At 43.7% G+C, this 8,863-nt stretch overlaps 1 protein-coding gene and 1 long non-coding RNA gene across 2 annotated transcripts in view; both read left to right on the top strand.

The window, feature by feature from the left end:
- Enpp1 (ectonucleotide pyrophosphatase/phosphodiesterase 1) overlaps positions 1-8,863 on the top strand; it is a 145,780-nt gene that overhangs the window by 46,407 nt on the left and 90,510 nt on the right. The window lies entirely within an intron of this gene.
- The window catches only part of LOC116097846, a 33,692-nt gene continuing 27,976 nt past the window's right edge, over positions 3,148-8,863 (top strand). The window contains exon 1 of the long non-coding RNA XR_004121580.1: positions 3,148-3,250. This is a non-coding gene — a long non-coding RNA (uncharacterized LOC116097846). The remainder of the gene's footprint in view (positions 3,251-8,863) is intronic.

Below are 8,863 nucleotides of genomic sequence, written 5' to 3'. Positions count from 1 at the left end.
TGTGCGTATGTGTGTGTGTGTGTGTGCGCGTGCGTGCGTGTATGTGTATGTGTGTGTGTGTGTGCATGTGTGTGTGTGTGTGCGTGTGTATGAGTGTCAGAACCTTTGGAGCCAGAAGCATTTGGTTTTCTGGAGCTCGAGTTATAAGCAGGTGTAATTTGGAAAGTGAACTCCAGTTCTCTGCAAAAGTAATATGTACCCGAACCGTTGATCCATCTCTCTCACTCAGAAGCAAGTTTTAGACTATAAATGTGTAGGAAGAAACTTCCTCAGATGATGGACAGGTTTCTGAACTGGACATGTTAATAGCTACTCAACCATATGGATAAATGATATAATAAGCACATTAGTAAAACCAAGGAAATTTTACTAATAAGGTGTCAATGATATTAATAAATATTAATAAATAAATAGCAATACATATTATTATAATATTTATTAATGATAATTAATAAATATTATCACGTTTTATAAAGTCAATAATTTTGTTTTGTTTTGTTTTTCAAGACAGGGTTTCTCTGTGTAGCCCTGGCTGTCCTGGAACTCACTCTGTAGACCAGGCTGGCCTGGAACTCAGAAATCTGCCTGCCTCTGCCTCCCAAGTGCTGGGATTAAAGGCGTGTGCCACCACCGCCTGGCAAGTCAATAAATTTTAGTTGTCTATCAATGTCAGGTATTTGAGAGAGATACGAGAAAGAATGGAGATGAGGTGTTGGTGGTGGCAAAGAGTATGTACAGCCCTATTGTGAAGAATTGCCTTCCTCTCTTGTTGAACTCATGCACCAAAGCAGATTTCTTCCTCAAGATTATGTATAAAATACACATAATTCATGAAATAGTTCTGGATTCGTGTAGGCATGATGATTGTGTTATTTAACTATGGAAAGAATGGACTGGAATGTTCAGATAAAGTTGGGAGAAATGCAGAACAATCAAAAGGCACTTGGAGACAAAAGTGAAACTTCCTATCAGTTTATATAGGTCAGAGACTAGGAATATGTTCAAAGTCGCCCAGCCTTTGCTGCAGAGGGTTGTATTTAAAAACAAAAGAAAGAGGTGGCTGGTGAGATGGCTGGGCAGGTAAGAGCACCGTTTGCTCTTCTGAAGGTCGTGAGCTCAAATCCCAGCAACTGCATGGTGGCTCATAACCACCCACAATGAAATTAAAACAAAACAAAACAAAAAAAACAAAGGAAAGAAAAATGAGGATGTTGTACAAAATTTTAAAAATAAACAAAAGTCAAGATTTTTTTTTTTCCTGGGCCTCATACAGATGAGTGCCCTCCAAGGCTTTCTCCTCTTAGGCCTACCTTGATGTTTTCAGTGTCCGACTGGCCAAGAGGCCAGAGCTGGAGAATGTAGCAGCTGCTGCTAAACTCATCAGTTGAAAAGCAAGGGATGTTTCTCAGCTTTGAGGTGGCACAGTTCCAGTGCACAGGGATGGTTTGGTTTGGTATTTTAGCCTTAGGAACACCTATCATTTAAGGTACCAAGATGGGCAAATTTAAATATTTACAAGTTTTAGTAAAATAAAAGTCTTTTCCATTCTTAGAGTACCATCTCTGCTGTTGTGCTAAGTTGAATCCTTAGCTCCAGAAAGCGATGATTTAGACCTAGAGACCAAACACTAATTTCTCACATTAGGTGTACTCAGAGAAGCCATGTTGATTTTTTTGTTTGCTTTTTAAAAAGATTTATTCATTTATTATATGTAAGTACACTGTAGCTGTCTTCAGATGCACCAGAAGAGGACATCTGACCTCATTACAGATAGATGTGAGCCACTATGTGGTTGCTGGGATTTGAACTCAGGACCTCCGGAAGAGCAGTCTTAAGCGCTGAGCCATCGCTCCAGCCCCATGTTGATGTTGTATGTGCCGTGATCTTATTATACTTTGGAATAAGATGCTGTGGCCCTAACCACTCAGAATAAACAAGACTTAGACAAGACTTTATCAAAGACAGTGTAATGTGTGTGGGTAAACAACATGAACGGCATGCTGGACATGGTTGTATTCTTCTGATTTTAGAATTTTAAGTAGGTTTTCATAACTACTTATAAAACCCCACGGTGCAGACTAGGCATCAACACAAGGCAGAAGCCACATCCTGGTGGCCTGTCTCCCAGGTCCACCATGCAGATGTGCTACATTGTGTTTGGTTTCAAAAGTGTTTAAAGACCGTGTGTGTGTGTGTGTGTGTGTGTGTGTGTGTGTGTGTGTGTGTGTATACAACATTTCTAGAAAGCTCACAAAAACATTTAAACTTCCTGCTTGTTTTTTACAAAAATCCGAGTCCACCTTATGTCCACCTTAGACATATAATCCTTGTGTAACCCTGGCAACTGTTGCTAACAGGCCAATGAGCTCGCTCTCTGTCTTGTCTATAGGGCTCCTGGTGGTCCTCAGAGGCTTCAGCCATTGTAACCTTGCAGACAGCACTGGCTTTTTCAATGAGGACTGTATAAACGTCATTAATTGCTTGGGTTGCCGACGTTACACTGATTTTTTTTCTTTTACACTCAAGGCCGCTTTGGAAACTGTCTGTTGAGCACTTTTAGAAAGTTTGACATGTATTTGGCCGGTTTCAATGGAGCAAAACTTTGGCCTTCAATCTGGTTTCTGGAAACATTCAAATAAAAAAAAACCAGAACCAAGTTTGGGGTAAAAAAAGTATGTTTGAGTATGAAATAGTGAACCTGTTTCTCATGGGTGGTTTGCAAGCTAACTTGGTGGTGGTGGTGATGATAATAAAAAATAAACTAGAGATTGCTTTTTGGGGCTGCATCAAATAGAGTTAGAGTTCTTGATACTGCTCAGGTATTAAAGTGCCGACCTCGGAGGAGCAAGACACAGACACCCGGAAGTCTTCCGAAGTCTAAAATAGCTAATAAGTAAATATATTAAGATAGCAACCCTGGATGCCACATATCCCATATATGTGTTTGTGCAAAACCATCAGTATTGGGTAAACGCAGTGTCCCACGTTTAGCAGCTCCAGGCAGAGAATTTTTGTTTGCACTCGTGGGAGAAGAAGAAAGTCACCTCTCCACGCGCTCATTTGCATTTCCCTGCTGAAACGCGCTCAGGTCTGCTCTCCGCCACCGGTGTCCCGCCTTTGAGACCTCGGGGGCCGCTACTGCATCCTCTCACGGCTCTATTTTGGGGTTCCATGATCTCATGCCCTCGCAAGACCACACAGCGATTCCAGTCTAGCCCTTGCTGGGCTACCCGGGGCGATTCCTGCAAGGGTTCGTAGGGTACCACGATCGCGGGCGGGGACAGGGTTTGGGGTGGAAGTTAAAGACACGCCCACGTCAGGGACCCAAAATAGCCCACGCGCCCAGGGCCCGAAATCAGACAGGAAGCCAAATACCCGGGGCGTTGAGCGGCTCGGGCCGAAGCGCTGGCGGAGGGCTGGGAGCCAAGGGTCCGGCGGGGGCGGCGCGGGGCGGGGCGAGGCTGCTAGCCTATTAAAGCTCGGCCCGCGGGGGCAGAGCGGGGCGATGGAGCGCGACGGCGACCAGGCAGGGCACGGGCCCCGGCACGGGCCAGCTGGAAACGGCCGCGAGCCCGAGTCTCCAGCCGCAGCTTCGCTGCTGGCGCCCATGGACCTAGGAGAGGAGCCGCTGGAGAAGGCGGAGCGCGCCCGCACAGCCAAAGACCCAAACACCTACAAAGTGCTGTCGCTGGTAGGTCGGTGCTTGCCGCGACCGGACACCCGGGAGGGAGCGAGAGCGAGCAGAGAGCACGGTTAGCACCCGGCACCGGAGAGCGTGGGCGCCTCCTGCGCCAGCACCGGGTGACCTGCAGGGTCCTTTACCCCTCTCCCAGCAGGAGCAGGCTGCTGAAATAGTCACCTTGAAATACTGTCCTCTCCTCTTCTCCCAGAGAATACAGGATATTTAGAGGCGGAAACAAATGATCGGCTAGTCTTAGGATAGCTCAGGGATGTTCGTAGCCTTTAGGTGGCCTAGGTCAGGCTACAGGTGGTGCTCGTGGCTTTAGATGAACGTATTCCAGTTGAAAGATTTATCACAGCTTTTGAAAGTATCTGGAACTTTAGAAAACACCCATGTTTGGCTCTGTAGTGGTATTTCCAGGCAGTTGTTTAGAAACGCCATCGATATTCATGTTTATGTGACTGGGAACGGGCCTGGGATTCATTGCCCACTCTTTGAACCACAGACAGCGACAACCCTGTTTGTGTTGCTGGGCACAGCTGCCTGCTATATTCCTCTGCTGTTTTGTTAGGGCACTTGTAGGATCCACAGCCAACTTCTGGAAACAGGACGCTGATTTTCACTCGGGATCTTCCTTGGGTCAGAAAGACTGAGTGAGTCCTGTGGTCGTTCTAAGTTTTGGTGGGGACTTCCATTATTCTTCCCAAGCTCAGTTTTGTTGTGGTAAAATGAGAGCTCATAGGATAGTTTCAGTGGGACTGGATGCGGGAAATGAATTCAGAACTGAAGGATGATGTAGTTATTTTATAGAATGTGCAAACCACAGCTTTCTGTGGATAGTGCACCCTAAAACATATGGCTTGAGCACTGCTTTGTTGAAAAATCTCCTTTCCGACGTTTGAAGTCTCCTTTTTAAAAAAATATTTATTTATTTTATATATATATGAGTACACTGTAGCTGTGAGCCATCATGTGTGTGGCTGTGAGCCATCATGTGTGTAGCCATCATGTGTGTAGCTGTGAGACATCATGTGTGTGGCTGCTGGGAATTGAACTCAGGACCTCGGCCAGTCCTGCTCACTCTGGCCTGCTCACTCTGGCTGGCTCACTCCGGCCTAATTCACTGTAGCTGTCTTCAGATGCACCAGAAGAGGGTGTCAGATCTCATTATGGGTGGTTGTGAGCCACCATGTGGTTGCTGGGATCCAAAGTCAGGACTTTCGGAAGAGCAGTCAGTGCTCTTACCCGCTGAGCCATCTGGCCAGCTCCAAAGTCTCCTTTTTACATCATTTCCATTTCCTCTGTTCTTAAGGTTCTATGCAGACACCATAGCACTTTGAGAACCAGAATTCCTAGACTTAAGAGATGGTGTCATATCCTTACTTTTTTAAAAGTAAGTCTGAGGTTCAAAGGAGAAGTCTCCCATTCCACAGGCTGCTGTATCCCAGGGTATAATTTTGTATCGTATGTCTCTCATACCATATTGATGGGCATTTACTTAGTTTGAGTCTAGTAAGTCTTTTTGTTGTATGTTTTTTTATGGAAGATCATAGGTGTTACAGGGCTACTTAAATTACAGCGTATCAATACCCTTAACTACTATGAGATACTCGATAAAGACACACTGAATATTTATGAACCTATAGACATGTTTATAAACTTACTATAAGTCTTTAAAGGGTTTCCAGTTATTGAATTCAGTTTTACTCATTTGCGTTTAGGCCCACAATAGATATCAGCACAAGTCTACCTTTAGAACACAGAGTTTTCACTCTGATACCTGCAGTCCCTTGGTTGGCCAGCATTCCATCATTACAAATGACTCTGATGGTGCACCTCAGAAATTGACATGCACATGTTCTAGAATTTCCTCAAACAGATCAACTACTATGAATATTTGGTATATTTGGATAAGGCATATTTTATGAGTTAGAATGAATCCTTGTCTCAGATAATTTTTAGATATTTTATATGTATAATTTAGTGCATATATATGTATATGTACTATATATATGTACATATATATATATATATATATATATATATATGCTACATCCCCCACTCCAGCTGTCCAGTGTTCTCAGAAGGGGCCCAAAGCAATGTAATGGTACATCCAGTTCCATTTTATATATTCATACATATATATGTGCATACATATATATGTGTGTGTGTATGTGTGTGTGTATGTGTTTGCATACCTTGTGTATGTGCCTGGTACCCACAGAGGCCAGGAGAAGATTTTGGATTCCTTGGAACTGTAGTTTACAGTTGGTGATGAGTCATCATATGAGTACTGGGAACTGAATCTGGCTTCTCTGCAAGAGCAACAAGGCACTTATGTGCTGTGCCATCTCTCCAGCTGCAGCTTCATATCTTTTGGTGGACAACTGAGAGACAGAAGATATAAGCTGCATGGTTTCTCGCTGGAGCTCATAGTTCAGGTCTAAGCTGGAAGTGAAACCTATTTTTTTCTCTTTTCCTCCTCTACTTTAATAACCCTTTATTAGAAGCCCTCAAAGGAATTTGACAACTGTCAACAAAGAGCTCTGGGATATGTTTTCTAGAGACAGCCATAATTATTGGATTTATCTTGTTTCTTTTTTCAGATTAAGCATCAGCACATTTTGTATGAAGCAGAAGAATCAGGTTGGACTAATTGCATCCTGGGGTTGGGATCAGGGAGGCCCCCACTCCCTGGCCACAGGATTCTAATCAGACAGGATAATCACAGGGCTGCTTGCAGAGGGAGAGGAAGCATGGTGATACCATTGTGTGCTTTTCTCAGATTTTTTCTTATTAGTGAAAAGAATGTAGTTATATCAGAATAAACGAATAAAGTCCTAGCCTTGCTTGCCTGGGTGATGCTTCATCTCAGGACTTTCTGCCAGGACTAAGGAAACAGCAAGAGAGCAAAACAAGCACTGCTTTCAATGTCCTCTGTGACATGTATTAGCATCCCCTGGCTGTGATGAACTACACTGGCAATTAAGTTGCCAAGGGAAAAGGCTGAGCCGATCATGGTACTGAGATCAGGGTACCAGAGGTTCCATTACATTGCTTTGGACCTCTGCTGAGAACACTGGGTGCTGGAGTGGAGAATGAGGATGGATAAGCAAACAGATGGAGCCCAGAATCCCACAATCCCCTTTGAGTGAATACCACCATGACCAGTGAATCTCCCACCAGGTAGATTCTCAAACATAGCTGGAGCCCAGAATCCCACAATCTCCTTTGAGTGAACACCACCCATGACCAATGAATCTCCCACCAGGTATATTCTCAGATCTACCACCTCTTGCTAGGCAGTGGTGGTACATGCCTTTAATCTTTAATCCCAGCACTTGGGAGGCAGAGACAGGCGGATTTCTGAGTTAAGAGGCCAGCCTGGTCTACAGAGTGAGTTCTAGGACAGCCAGGGCTACACAGAGAAACCCTGTCTTGAAAAACCAAAACAAACAAACAAACAAACAAACAAAAACCCTACTACCTCCTAATAGCGCTGTCCTGTGGATTAAAAGTTTTAGGTCATGAAGCATATGTGTAATCTGAAGTATAGCAGTGTTACAATGAAATGCCTTTGCTTGGTTCTAGATAAAGTTTGAACTGAAATATTCACTCCTAAAGTTGGGCTCAGGTCGTTCCCTAGAATATCATTGATCCCTACTCTAGTTCTAAAGGGACTAGTAGCCTTCAAGTAGTTGGCAGTGTGTGCTCTAGTTAGGCCTTCTGAAGCATTACTTTTATGAGTTTGCAATTTTCTCCTGTAATTATGAAGATTTGCTCTGTGACATGGGCTTTGCTGTTGGTAGTGGTAACTGAAGACTGTTTTGATCTTTCCATTAGGGAGTTCTTCTAAGAAGTAGAAGTTGACCTTGGTCTAGCTAGACTAGGGTGTGATACGTTAATCTCTAGCTTCTTTCCTCTTTCCATTATCCTACAGTGTTCAGAACAACTCTGTCCATTGATTTTCAAATTTAACATGTGCCCACTAAGGCTTTATTTCAAAATGACCAGGCTATCTCTAAAGCTAGAACAGTCTAAAATTTGTCTCTAAAGGTATTTGTTTCATATGCTCTAATATGTGCAGAGGATCAAGGAGCCCAGGTTCATTGTGTTTCTATTGGGTCTCTGACAGTACCTGACTCTCATCAGCATTTGGTTGGTTGAATGAATACATACACTACACATTTTATTTCTAGTTGGAATCCTGGGAAGACAGAACACTCAGTTATAAAGTCAGAATGTGAGGAATCCAAACATGCTTGGCACTTGGCTGTAACCTCAGGCGTAAGATAAAAACAGGGATAGTATTTTATTTGGATGGTGGCAATGGAAGAAGTCATGAATGACCAAGATGAACGAGAGCCAGCCTGCCTAAGCAGAGCCCATGCTAAGCCTGTCGTAATTTAGGTTCAGGATCAGAAATGTAACCCTGAGCTTTCTTCCCCATCCATTGGCACATACAACTCAGGTGTGGCCAGCCCAGGATATATAAAACAAACCTCGCTCATTCGTGCCAGGACTTCTTGTGCTCTGGTAACTCTATCATCTTGTCTTGCCCTGAATTCAGCTGTGGAGCATCCTGCAGATGCTTTCCTGGGTCTTGTCTTCTGTTCCGGTCCTTTGCCTTAAAGCCTGTGTTGTTCCTCCTTACAGGCCCTATACCCCAGAGTTTGTACCCCACCCAGTCTCTTTCCTGGGAACACAGCCACGTTCTCAACACCCCCTTTATTCCTCTTCTACTTCACTTTGCCTATTTCCTGTCACTGAGACATCTTTTTTTTTTTTTTTTAAGATTTATTTATTATATGTAAGTACACTGTAGCTATCTTCAGACACACCAGAAGAGGGTGTCAGATCTCATTACGGATGGTTGAGAGCCACAATGTAGTTGCTAGGATTTGAACTCAGGACCTTTGGAAGAGCAGTTGGTGCTCTTACCTGCTAAGCCATCTCTCCAGCCTTCACTGAAACATCTTCATGATGCTGGACAGTCGCCATAATGGCCATGTTGGGCATGTTAAACACCATGGACAAGAGAGATCTGAAAGGCCACTAACCATTCTAGAATATGGACCGAAATTTCAGTTGCCAACTCCTTATTTTCCTCCAACTAGTTTTTCTTTTCCAGATACCAATATTTAAAATTAAAGTAGTTTCATTTTATAGGCAGTATTATTT

Source organism: Mastomys coucha, unplaced genomic scaffold (genome assembly GCF_008632895.1).
Source record: "Mastomys coucha isolate ucsf_1 unplaced genomic scaffold, UCSF_Mcou_1 pScaffold2, whole genome shotgun sequence".
NCBI classification, from domain to species: Eukaryota; Metazoa; Chordata; class Mammalia; order Rodentia; family Muridae; genus Mastomys; species Mastomys coucha.
This window is presented reverse-complemented; position numbering and strand designations above follow the sequence as displayed.